Below are 14,635 nucleotides of genomic sequence, written 5' to 3'. Positions count from 1 at the left end.
ATGATTTGCGTGTATCGTCCAATGGTGTCGTCTCATAGCATGAAGCTTCGTACTATAGACGCATGTGCGGCCGCGGCATTAGACTGGCCATAGACGGACCGAGTTGCAGTCGGGATCAACTGCTCTAGAACTGTAGCTCTACCATCAGTTTAAAGCTATAGTATTTATCGAAACTACCGACTACGTGAATATTTAGTATTGAGATTTTAGTTCGGCAAGTAACCGCTAGAGGCGCTTTAAAAATAGGCAAACTAAAAATTTACGGTAGTCGGTATCGAGTATCGAAAAATAGCTTTAAACTCATTGTAGAGCTACAGCTCGAGCGGTTTCTTATATTTCAGATTATGAATTTTATCTGGAAACTGCAGATCGCCGTGTGGCAACAAGATTCTCGACTGCAAGATGCGGTCCGTCTATGGCCGGAATTACACGTTACAACGTTAACAGTAAAATCGCTTAAGTAAAACATGTTGTAGGCGTTTAATCTAATTTAGTACTATGTAACGTAATAAATAAAGTAAGTAATAAATAAAGAATAATAAAATAAATTCAATGAAAACTCCTAGGAATTAACAATAATAATTATTATTAATAAAATTCCTATAATAATAATTATTAATTGTATTCAATGAGAATTAAAATATATTCCTAATTCAGATATAGTGCAAGGAAAGTAAAAAAAATCCTCAAAATTTTATTTTATACACAGCGAAAACTATTTATTCCTACTTTTGAAACAAACAAAAACCAAATAGGTCTGCGAACTATGACTAACGCGACATCTACTGTTTGATATCACAGTGGCTCCATCTGGCGTGACGTCACGAGTGACTCGCGCGGAACTAAACGCTGGCCTTGGACGAACATGCAGTAAAGGAAGCGAATACAGCGTGCGACAGTATCTTTTTTGTTTTTGTACCATTGAAGGAATTGATTCAGGCAGTAATTGAAGGACCTACGTCATTTGGTCGAGAAAAGGTTAATTCAGACCGTAGAGGCTATTATGGACGCTGTTAAGCATAAACTGTGTACTGACCCATCAAAAATGACGCATTGAGTTATGAAGGCAGTTATGTTCTTTAGATCATTTTGAACAAGACTGCATTAAACATTCAAACAAAAAAATATGTGGGTTAGGACACAAACCCCTAAGAGGGCGTCCTTCTCTCTTCACACTCACGTCCGTCTATCATATGCCAGGTGAAAAAGGACGACGCGGATTCATCGCCAAATTAGTTTCTTCTCAATAACTCGATAAATATAATAACTCGATAAATATACATTTTAAAAATCCGCTAGGTCAGATTCTCAATGATAGAATTTTATACAATGTGTTAAAATAGAAACTTAGTTTAATGCACGATTATGGCAATATATGAAAAATTCGTGAAAATTAGATGTATCTTTGTGATTTTTTTTCTATCGAGAAAATTTTAACATGTCATGTTTTCGTTAGGTCGGATCCTCAGAAATATAATCTAGTATAAATTATCTACAGAGAGTTTAGAAAATGAAACAATTCGGGGCTTATATTCAAGTATAAAAATGAATTATCGACAATTTAGGGTTATTCGCCCCCTTTACAGCGACCAATTAATTATTGTTCTGCAATTTAAAATACGTCTACATGAAGCTAACTTAAACATTATTAATAATTATGGTTATATATCATATCATGAGGAAATAAATTAATTTTAATAAAATCAGGTATTGATTAAGACGACACTTACAACAAATAATAAGAAAGGTGAAGCCACTAATAGGCGAGCAATTAAAGAAATGAATACGATTTAAATAAATTAAGTTCCCTTGTAAAATACTAACGTAGAATTATACACCTGGTGTTTAATAAATGATCATATTATGGTATAGCAGCTGCAGTTTTTATTATAATTTAACGTTATGATATAATTTTTAGATATGGTTGGAGCACAAGTTATTTTCATTACACCAACATAGGTAATAATAAATATATTTCTAGTTAAAGCTTTCAAAAATAATTTTCACTAAACTCTATTCTGTTATGTTGCAGACATCATTTTAAATTGGCTAGCCAGCTGCGTGAGTGTGACTAGGCATATCGAGAGTTTCATACAAAACAATGTGTTGACAGAACCAAGAAAAGCCAAAAGCACGTATTCATTTGGGAAATATTTATTTAAATAGAATAGCATCTGGAAAAGAAATACGTGATTTTATAATTAATGGCAACGTTCATCGCTATCCCGTCGCACAAACAATGGTCGTCGTCAGTCTCGAGTTGTAATAATTTACTATTATTTATTCAACAAAATATGCACTTAATAATATAAAAGTACCCAGTAGCCGATTCTCAGACCCACTGAATATGCATATAAAATTTGGTTAAAATCAGTAAAGCCGTTTCGGAGGAGTACACAGCCTAACAACGAGAATTTTATATTTAGGATGTATTTAGTAAACGAGCCTAGGCATTTAATTGACTGGCATACTCATCTAGATTGCTGCGACACATTCTATAGACTATTGTATAATCGGCTGTATAGCTACAGCACAGACTTTGTTTTTACTCAATTAGACAAATCATCGTAAAGCACATTTAGATCGTAAATAAGGAACTTCGTTCCAAAAAAATTCGATACAACTTAGTCTAGAGTCCTAGATGATCCCTAGATGGTCTAGTATTATCTACATCATTGGATAATAAGTAACTATTTAAAGGTTAACTCATTCTTTTTATTTTCAATGCGGGTCACAAAATTGCTACAAAAATTCATTTCATACAAGTTACGAAAAAATATTCAAAACTTTTAATTTCTTATCATTATCCACAGCATTTTATTAATCCCACGTGGAAAGAAAATTGTGGCAAAATGTTTTTAACGCGATTTAAAAAGTAAAGTTTCAAGTACACAGAAAATGAAAATTGCTGAAAATTACGAGGAAACTTTTGAAACAATGGCACAACGTTAGGACGATGATAAACCTGGGAGTGAAAATACTCTCAACTTATAATATTTAGGGTCCTGAAACTCCTGAACTTGTATACTGTATACTCTATGTATCATGTTAATCTTTAAATTAATTTATAATATTATTATAAGCTATATACCTTATAATATAAGGTTTGAAATCTTAACTCCTCCGAAACGGCTTTAATGATTTTTACCAAATTTTACATGCATATTCAGTAGGTCTGAGAATCAGCTACTGGCTAATTTTTATATTGATAAGTACATTTGTTGAATAAATATTAAATAATCAAGTGTCAAGTCTCGACTCTCGACTTTTAATAATTTACTATTATTTATTCAACAAAATATGCACTTATCAATATAAAAAATAGTCAGTAGCCGATTCTCAGACCTACTGAATACTTATGCATGTAAAATTTGGTAACTGAAATTTGATAACTGAAACCCCTGAACTTGTATACTGTATGCTCTATGTATTATGTTAATATTTAATTTATAATATTATTATAATATAGCTTATAATATAAGGTTTGAAATCTTAACTCCTCCGAAACGGCTTTAATGATTTTTACCAAATTTTACATGCATATTCAGTAGGTCTGAGAATCAGCTACTGGCTAATTGTTATATTGATAAGTGCATTTGTTGAATAAATATTAAATAATCAAGTCTCAAGTCTCGACTCTCGAGTTTTAATAATTTACTATTATTTATTCAACAAAATATGCGCTTGTCAATATAAAAAGTAGCCAGTAGCCGATTCTCAGACCTACTGAATACTTATGCATATAAAATTTGGTAAAAATCAGTAATGCCGTTTCGGAGGACTGAGGAGTACCTTAACTAACACTGTGACACGATAATTTTATAATATATAAGAAGATAACCACTATGATCTCATTGTATACTAATTCTTTGACTTTTATGTCTTGTAGACGATAACTTTAATCATTTCTCCTCCTCCTACTCTTTCTATTTCTGCTAAGCTATGTTATTTTACAATCAAATACACTAAAAAAGGTATCTAAGAATCTGTGTTACCAATAAAAATTTCCCTAAAATTACGTAACAATGTTCTTTACACTCGTTTTCAAAAACGTGACGAATGCCCTTTGCCTGTAAAGGAAAAAAGTTTTCGTTGTTTTAACTTTTCTATTTTTATTAACTTACTCTTTATTTCCATTGAAAAACGTTTTCCCTAACCTGTAAGTCATCACAATTAATAAAGAAAATACTTTTTACGGGTTTGAACTTGGAGCATTGTTTCTATTTACATATTTTATGTAAAGACCTGTTGGTAGTATTTATGCTCAGCAATGAAAATAAAATATACGACACATTTTATATTGATAATCTCCAGGCAAGATCGCTAGTTAACGCGTTAAGAAAATTCATTGATCTTCTATTAAATCAACAATAACTACTCGTTTGTCTTCATTTGGGTATTGATTTATCATTAATTCTCAGCTTACAACCCATATAAATAATTAATAGCCCTTCCAATTCGAAATCATAAACTGCTGTTAGTGTTACCAGTTCTACGGTTTCCTTTCAAAAAACGCTCAACGTGGCTTACTTCACTTCCAAACACGCGCTAACTTTACAGCTGACATAACCACTTCGGTTATTTTTTTTCTAAATTTAAATATCGAAGAATGCAACGTGTTGCAACAGCGCATCGCCCACGAGGAGGAAATGTTCATTGGTCGTCGACAGCACTCGCCGTTGCAACACGCGACATTGGCCTCAATAGCTGACCCACTAACGCTTATCTAACAGCGTTTGGATATTTATACAACTGTACTACAGCGATGCTTTATATTATGGACTCTAGTTGTATTATCGATGCGATTAAAACCTTGATACTTATTTTTTGAGCTTAGAACTCTATAAAATCATTTTGAGTCTTTTTACACCTATTTTGAAACTGAAAAACTCAACAAATTATATTAGGACGCTCCCCCTACTCGTAATTTACCGTTTTTAGAGCCTTATTAACTCATAATTTGAAAGCCACAAAATTATAATAAAAATACAGTAATTATAATAAAAATAAGTAAGTATGTTGTTTATGTATATTTAATTTATTTTATTTTATACTAACTTTTTATACTTTTAAGCACTATACCCATATCCAGCAATTTAATCCTCTCGCTCAAAGGTTGCCTGGAAGAAATTGCTGCTTAGTAATAAGGCCGCCTTTGTGTACCTTCTTCATATTATGATATAATTTATATTATTTTAAACTTTGTCTTTGTATTGAGTGTGCACAATAAAGTATATTTTCATATTTTCATTTCATTTCATTTCATTTCAATACAGTATTAATTTTCAGTATATATGAATGCTTCTGTTATAGTTATTAATTTCCTATTTTTGTTTATTATACTCATGATATCAGCTTCCAAAGTAATACCAATTTTTTTCAATTCAAGCATACATTCAGTACCTTCCTAGTATTTACAAATTAAGTTTATTTGACACACACGTCAATAGAAAGACAATTTCATTAAGAGGGCGACTAACCCCAAAAATCAAACATCGTCCTTCTCTCTTCACACTCACGCCCGTCTTTCATATGCCAGGTCAAAAAGAGCGACGCGGATTCATCGCCAAATTAGTTTTTTCTCAATAACTCGATAAATATACAACATTTTAAAAATCCGCTAGGTCGATCTCTCAACGATATATTTTTTTACAATGTGTTAAAATATTAACTTAGTTCAATGCACGGTTATGGCAATAAATGAAAAATTCGTGAAAATTAGATGCATCTTTGTGATTTTTTTCTATCGAAAAAATTTTAAGATGTCGTGTTTTTGCTCAGATCGAATTCTTGGAAACATAATGTAGTATCTAATTTTAGAAAATGAAACAATTCTGGGCTTATTTTCAAGTATAAAAATGAATTATAAAATCGACACATTAGGGTTAGTCGCCCCCTTAACTACATATTTGCCGTTTGAATTTTTTGTAGGTCAATTTTGAACAATGATAAGTAAAAAAATAGGTTTTGGTGCGATCTCGGCAACGCGGCAAATGTATGGTCAAGGTTGTTTGCTCAGGAGATGGCCTTAATAAGGATGCGCAGAATATTAAACAGTGTTTAATAAACACTGGTTTAATATTCTAGGCGGGCTGAACCTGTCGCCCAATAAATATAGAGAAAAACATATTTTAAAATCAGTTATGACTAGAGGTTCAGTAAGTAGATGAGCAATTTTCGAATGGCATACTTATCCAAGCTAACCTAAAATGAGCATCAGCTGACGTTTCTTATCAGCAGTTATTATTATTATCAAATCTATGCCTACACGCACTGCAACTGAGTATCAAAATAAAATAAGTTATTTCTCACTATAACAATCTTTAAATATAGTCATTACAATTAAGTCTTGCCTCATATAAGGAGCAATATAACCAACAAAAATTCATTCAATTAAAAATGAAAAGTTACGCCCAAAATATGCTACGTTATAATTTAAAGCCCGTTTAGTGCGAGGGTGAAATTCACAATCTGAAAGGACGAACCCCTCTGGTGAAAATTCGTCAAACTGAACACTAAACAAAATGCAAGTGGAAACGGCGAAGAGCAAGGGGGCCCCGCCTAACCCCGTTTCCATGTTCACTACACGCACACAAACGCGGTTTTGAAAATTAGGGCTGGTGATATTTTTAATGGTTTTCATAACGTACTACTTTCATGAAATACTGACCTAGTTTTACTTGGTAGTTTTAATTATTATAATTTTAACAGAAGAATGTAACAGCATGTAATAATAATAATCATTACCTAAACGATATTTTAGAAAATGTACTCAAATATCACTAGAGTTAAAAACCTCAAGCGACAAAATATAGCGTAGAAGTCAGACAATTTATTATTCCCGCCTGTCTGCAAGGGTTTTGTGTTTTGCTTCAACAATTCACAAAAATTAACAGACAACCCTGGGCGTTTATTTGTATGGGTTCGCACCGTTCAAGGTCGGGCGGGCGTGGAAGGGAGACAACAACACACCCCCGGCGAAAGTGCAAGCGAAATGTTGGAAAGAAAATCAATCTTGCACGGGGAGGATGGGGAACTGAAAACTAGGTGAGCCGTTTGGGAGTCGCGTTTACGTGCGAGCAATTACGGGCCGCCGATGAAATATTCTCTAATTGGAAAATATCAAACACACAGAGTTTTTATACGTCCCTCCGTCAGCGTGATGGGTTAATTAATATTCGAAACTGAAGGGTCGCTAATCTGGGTTAAAAGTTCAAAGTACGAATCTTTATCGCACTTTTATTTCCGTTTTTAACTGTTGTACATTGCAAAAATATATTTTTGTAATCTATGTGCCCTAAAAACCGTGTTAATATTTTAGGATAATATGAAGTGTACTAATAGAACAATGTTTTTTGAGAGGACGTATTTCTGTTTTATTAAACGTTTGTTGCAAAATTGCTTTGTTGTGTCCTTGATAATGGAAATAAACAGCTGATAATATTATTTATTAAAGACGTTATTAAACCATAATTAGCTGCTGTCCCGGCAAATGTTGTTTTGTCATAAAATGATTTTCCCTGTTTTCCTGCTTTTCTCTTGAAATTTTTTCTGTTTTTTTTTATCTATAGACCTCACGGAGCCCGAGACATTTCCAACGAATGCAAAACCGTACAAATCGGTTCGTGCGTTCTGAAGTTATAGCGTCAGGAAGGAAAACCCAACTTATTTTTATATAACTATGATAATGGTATTCGCATGCCCTTATTGTATGTAACCTTAGATACGTAACGTGACTTTAACACACACATGAAATTAACCCTTTCACACCCCAATCGATAGAGGCATCTGCACGGGGGTAGATTTGGCCCAATGCACAACTACATAGACAACTCATTTGGGTTGTTTGCTCTAACGAATATATGCACTGAACTATGGAGGCTTCGGGGGGTATTCGTGGTTTTAACACCCCTGCTACCTCACTTCAAACAGCCCTAATTTTCGGGAGTACTTGTTGTAACATACTAACGAACAAAATTAAATAATATTATACTCTGCTGGCGTAATAATATTTGTAATTATTTGGTCTAGCATTGTTTTTTTCGTATCTATACAAACAATAAAATTAATATTAAGCAATAACATTTAATTTAGGTCTTTAAGCTATTACTACTAAAACTACATTTTATTTGAATAATCAATTTCATAAGAAAATATACAATTATTTGACTAGTATAGCTATTGAATTCTTGATGCCAATTGCCAACTCTATAATGTGCTGAAAATTTCAAATAGGTAACAACCGGTATAAAAAATACTATAAACGTGCTTTCCTATCGCTGCGAATCATTTTCCCGAAAAGAAAATATTCAGCGAAAAACATTTTCGCATATGAAATTTTCCGATATCGTGAAAATGTTGCAATGTCAATAACACCCATATTACTGTGACCGAAGTCAACGCGGCGTGTCACAGTGCGCTCGGTGTCAGCTGCTAGGGCGGGGGCGGGGGCGGAAGCGGGGGCGGGGGCGGCACACATACAGGCCGGGTCGATACGACCAGGCGCCGATGCGTTCCGCGTAGCTATAAACACTACGCTTGATGGTTTAAAATTTATAGACTACGGTATATCACATTAATGATCATTTACTATCTCTTGTAAAATAGGAATTGCTCTTACCAACAAATACTCAGAATTGAAGGGACTTTACCTAGTGACATTATACAACATACATGCATTTTTCCTATACATTTTGTTTGCCTATTAAAATCATAGTATGTTTCTGAATTTAACTGCAAGAAAATATTTAAAAGACTTCCACCTGTTGTAAAGTTATCGGCAGCCCATAACTTTTTACGTTACTAAAGATTGCTACTCGCTCGCTTTTATGGGACGCCTCCCCTTTTTATTGTAATTTATCGTTCTTTATGTGGTTTTTCCCAAATTCACGCATTCAATCTGCCATGAAATCTGTGACTTTAGCTTTCATGCTATTTATTTATTTTAGTAAACGTGTTGTAGTTTGAAAAATATAAAGTGATTCATTAAATATAATTATTATACTAGCTATTTGACCGAGCTTTGCTCGGTATTCGATAAAACACGAATAAAATGACATTTTCTCAAAATAATTCCTAGCTAGATCGATTTATCGCCCCCGAAACCCCCAATATACTAAATTTCATGAAAATCGTAGGAGCCGATTCCGAGATTCCAATTTTATACCTATATATACAATAATTGCTCGTTTAGAGATATAAGATAAGATTAGAAAGAGCGTGACCAAAGTAAGCCCATTATATTTGCATTCGACTACCTACGTGCAGAATGAAACTTTATATTTCGAAAAACTTCAATATTTTATTGCAGATTTTTATTTCTTAACAGCGAGTGTAAAAATATTTTTGTTAACTGTTGCCTGTTGGTAAACTGAGGTTACTTTTATAAAATCTAAGGCATTCAAGTACACCTGTTTATTTATAAGTCAATATCTAAAAAAGTCAAACATAATAAATTTCATTTCAATAGGTACTATGAATAACGTTCAAGTTGTTTCTAACAAAAACAATTATGGCACATAAAATTCTAGTATTTGTTACTTATCGGCCGATATTCATACATTTTTTGTGCTGAAGGCAGGTCAAGTAGCCCTGTATCACTGTGGCCCTTTAGAATCTATTGTGACACCTTCGCATTAGTGTACCGTCCCCAACCGAATGCTGCTCATAAAATGAACGATGTGGTTAGGGTTGGTGCCACGAATTTCCTCTGTGGATGAGTATTCGTAGTGACCAAGGTGCCTATTTCTGCTCTGTAGTGGAGTAGGAAAGTACAATACATTAATAATTATGCAGTAATTAATATCGAATCGTAAAAAAATCGGCCAAGCGCGAGGTGGACTCGCGCACGAAGGGTTCCGTACCACAAAAGAGCGAAAATAGTCTGAAAATTGAGTTTTTTGTACAGGATTTTTTACCTCCCTTAATTATTTCATTTATTTAAATTTTATTATAAATTATTAAAGTACAAATAAAACTGAGTATTTCGTGAATATTTCAAGGGCCTATGTATAGTCGTTATTGATATCGAGCAACAAAATGCAAAAAAACACGTTTGTTGTATGGAAGCCCCCCTTAAATATTTACCTAATTTTATTTTGTTTTTAGTAATTGTTGTTATAGCGGCAACAGATATACACAATCTGTGAAAATTTCAGAAATCTAGCTACAGCAGTTCTTGAGATACAGCCTGGAGACAGACAGATGGACAGACATCGAAGTCTTAGTAATAAGGTACCGTTTTTACCCTTTGGGCGCAGAACCCTAAAAACGTTTAAGTACACTAAACAGTTAAATCGCTACAAAATTTTAATAACAATAATTAATTGCATAATTATCAAAATATTGGGCAAGAGACAAAACTCTCTTGCCCAAAGTTTAAATTGTCGTATTATAAATAGGTTCAATTTTAAATAGAACCTATTTATAACACGACAATATTGTTTGGTAAAATTCTTGTACGGGTTTTTCCCACCCCATGTCCCTACCCTCGACGCCGGAACAAATTCAAAAGGCGAAAAATACGAAATCAATGTATTCAAGGAGCAAATGAGCAATTCACTAGTATTGTTAACATCTTTAAACCTTTTCTAGACCTTTCTAAAAAGGTGATGTTAAAAAGAAACGTTAACAAAATTATTTAAAACTGAAGATGAAGATAGCTACGTCATATTTCAGAACAATAAAATGACTTGTGCTAAACAGATCGATCAAGTGGAAAGTAATGGCTGGTTTACACGTATATTAAGTTAATAAGTAGTGAACTAAATTTAAACTTAATTTGAAGTGCCTGCCCTAAATGTGTCAAGTGACAAGCCCCGCCTGCCAACTTATCAGAAAATAGTCAAAATTCTAATTTCCTTATTTAGTACTTAACTAAATTTTTACTTGCTACTTGCTACTAAATTTTGTGTTTACATGCAATAAATAACTTAAAATTTAGTTAACTACTTATCAACTCAACACGTGTAAACCAGCCATCAATATTATTATCCCTCAAATACATTAATTTATCACACAGTTTTTTTTCTTAAAAGTAAATTTACTTTATTTATTTACTGATAAATATAAAAATAATTTAAAAACATAATAATATACTATCTTTATATTACAACAACAATAATATGCAGTCCAACGAATAAACAATACTTCGAAGAAAAATATTTTTATTAGTTTTCCGTGTGCATTCGTCATTTGTTTTTCGGAGATTAGATAAAAATATAATGCGTATTCGCATTTCGCAGTAAAAAACACGTGTAAATTGTGTTTTTCTTTTGTAACCACTATAATTGCAGTAACATTTTTATTTATATCTGTATATAAGGAAATAACAAATAGCTACACCTAAACCCGTTAACCGACTTACTGTTTGATACGATTATAATTAGTATAGTATGACTACAAGTTACAACTGAATACATAATACATCTATATTTTCCGTAGATCCAATAGACAATACTCTACCGAAAATATAGGTGTTTTCGAATAATTAACAGTTAGTATTCTAATTTCAAAATAAAAAAGTTTTCAGAAATGTGTGTTTTGATATTGTTACTTAACGAGGAACTAAAATATACGACAAAGCGCGTAAATGTCAAGATCGCTGAACATTATCTTCTAGGGTTGTCTCTATATCGAATAATTAATGATTTAAGTTTAATATTCCAAAATCTATTAAGAAATATGATATTTTAGATTTTTTGGCGAAATCAAAAATAAAACAAACTATACTTTTCAAAATAGCAAAAATCATCTTTAAATTAAATTAAAATTTGTATTAGACTGAACATAATTTGTTTGACTTATATTTTCATAGTACTTAATTTGAATCGGTACCTATAAAAGAATGACCAATAGCCATATACAATTATCCAAATTCGTTTAGTTTCCGCGATATTTTTGACAGCCCTATAGTTTGTGCAATTTATACCGATCGCTGTCTCCGGGAAAAATACGCAAAAATTATCGCACGGCAATGTCAACGACCTCGTTATCAGTTCAGAAAAGATTTGGTGGACGTTTGTACAGAACGAGTAATGTACTTCTTCAAATACATTCATGTAAGCATACGTAGGTTTATATAACGAATTAAAAATGCCGTATCAAGGTTGTCATATTTCCATAATTGGAAAATAAAGTTACTACACAAAAACATAGGATAGGTTTATGTAAAACGTAACACAAAATACATCTAGAGATTAGAGATGATTTCAGATGCAACTGTGTACTAAAACACGCCTATAAGGCTACGCGTGAGGACCTACCTACATGATTACTTTTCATTCCATTTTCGCTCTACTTAAATGTAGAGCAGTCTTTCCCAAAGTGGGCGATAACGCCCCCTTGTGGGCGCTGAAGGTGTAAAGGGGGGGACCCAGAAAAAAAACTGGGGTGTTGTGTAGAAGCTTGGGGGGTGATTTCATCTGGATGCATCTTATATTAAAATTTATATTTATTATTATTTTATACGTGGGAGAGCCATGCTTCGGCACGAATGGGCCGGCTCGACCGGATAAATACCACGTTCTCACAGAAAACCGGCGTGAAACAGCGCTTGCGCTGTGTTTCGCCGAGTGAGTAGTACCGGAGGCCCAATCCCCTAACCCCTTCCCTATTCCCTTCCCTACCCTCAACTTTTTCCTTCCCTTCCCTTCCCTACCCTCCCCTATTACCCTATTCCCTCTTAAAAGGCCGGCAACACACTTGCAGCTCTTCTGATGCTGCGAGTGTCCATGGGCGACGGAAGTTGCTTTCCATCAGGTGACCCGTTTGCTCGTTTGCCCCCTTATTTCAAAAAAAAAAAAAAACAACGGGGGCGCTGAAACAAATTTGTTCTCGAAGTGGGCAGTAGACAAAATAAGTTTGGGAACCCCTGATGTAGAGTATAATACTCCCCACACCGGTTTCGGTGACGGTGGCCGGTTTCATTGAAACCAGACCAGGTACGCAGGAGCAATTTTATAGTGCCCAAGTGTGTGCGCAGTACACAAGAGCACTCTCTCCTATACTAGTGGGACGGAAGACCGACACGACCGGCGAGAGAGGCGCAGGACCGACTTTTTACATGCCCATCCGACGCAAGGATCATCTTACTTGTCAGACAATCAGGTGATCAGCCTGCATTGTCCTAACCAAACTTGGAAACAACATGTTTCCAACGCGGGATTCGAACCCACGACCTCCGGAGTCGAGAGCGACGCTCTAACCACTAGACCACGGAGGTGTAAGTAATATAAGTAAAGTGAGAGTATAATATATTGTAGGTATCGCCTAATCATTCTTATCTTTGTTTTTGACAGCGTTCGTATCGTTTCGCGTTTATGTAATTTATTCTTTGGAGACAAAAATCTGTATTCACGCATTATTTATGCGTTATTGTGTGAAATTTATTGGATCTACATGTATGTTGCCTTCTATTAGATCTACATATTGTGTTAGCTTTAGCGCTAAGTGTCGTAGTCAATCCCCGGCGGATTGGGGCATCGGCGGGAATATGGGGGACTCTCCGAGGAACTACCCGCTAAACCCCATGCTCCACTCCCCGCTTAGGCATAGTTACGGGCTCGATCAACCAACCGCAACAGGTCTGACCTAGGTGAACATAATATTATCATGTCCATCATGGTCTAATCACGTTCACCCACGTTAATTTTATTTCTTCTAGCTCTATCAATTTTAAAGTTTTGTTAACTTTTTATTAGAGATGTGCCGATCATGACTTTGGTCGACTAGCCGACTAGCCGATTTGCAAAAAAGGCGACTAATCGGCCCACTAGTCGGCCAAGCCGGTCATGGTTTCGGAAGTTTTCGTAACGCTTTTTTACTGCAGTTTCGCGGGTAAGTCGCACACGCCGCCTGCAAACGTGTCGAATAGTGTTTCTAATTTTTAACCGATTTCCAAAAAACGAGGAGGTTATATGTTCGGCTGTGGATATATATGTTTTTATATATTATGATTTATGTACCATCAGAGAAACTGATTCATAGGCAGATGGCGGATCTACGTCGTTTGGTCGGATTCTATCAATTCAATAAATAGTCTTGAGCTGTCGGCTGAGTTTGACATAAGGCTACCAAATTACGTAGGTCCGCCATCTGCCTGTAAATCAACTTCTCTGATACTACATACGTATTTATACAATATAATATGGTTTAATGAAGGTTGACTAATAAATTAATGCAAATGAAACTTGAAAGTTTTTTAAATTATTTTTCATTTTGACATCTAACTAACGAATGTTGAACTAAGCACTCTAGATCTGATGCCGCAGCCGCACATGCGTCTATCGTACGAAGCTTCGTGCTATGAGACGATACCATTGGACGATACACGCAGAGCGTCCAATGGTATCGTTTTAAGCACGAAGTACTACGCAGCAGGTGCGGTCAAAAGTATGAAGAACGGCTCTTATAACTCATTTATCACAGAATATCGATATTTAGGTTGCGTTTTCGTGTTTTGAGAACCATTTTGTTTTGAGTCAAAACGACAACATTCCACCACGAGCAAAACCGGGTGGGAATGTTGTCGTTTTGATTCGCGAACGTAAACAGACATCGCACTTGCCCACTCACCGTACGACGTCAATTAGCGCATATTATGTTACCCGGCTTTGTTTGCCAAATCCATTTAACA

At 34.5% G+C, this 14,635-nt stretch overlaps 1 protein-coding gene across 1 annotated transcript in view; it reads right to left on the bottom strand.

Moving 5' to 3' along the window:
• Positions 1 to 14,635, bottom strand: part of LOC121734109 (zinc finger protein chinmo) — a 36,350-nt gene that overhangs the window by 5,371 nt on the left and 16,344 nt on the right. The window lies entirely within an intron of this gene.

Source organism: Aricia agestis, chromosome 1 (assembly GCF_905147365.1).
Source record: "Aricia agestis chromosome 1, ilAriAges1.1, whole genome shotgun sequence".
Taxonomy (NCBI): domain Eukaryota; kingdom Metazoa; phylum Arthropoda; class Insecta; order Lepidoptera; family Lycaenidae; genus Aricia; species Aricia agestis.
The sequence above is the reverse complement of the archived record's forward strand: the minus strand, read 5'-3'. Positions and strand labels throughout refer to the sequence as shown.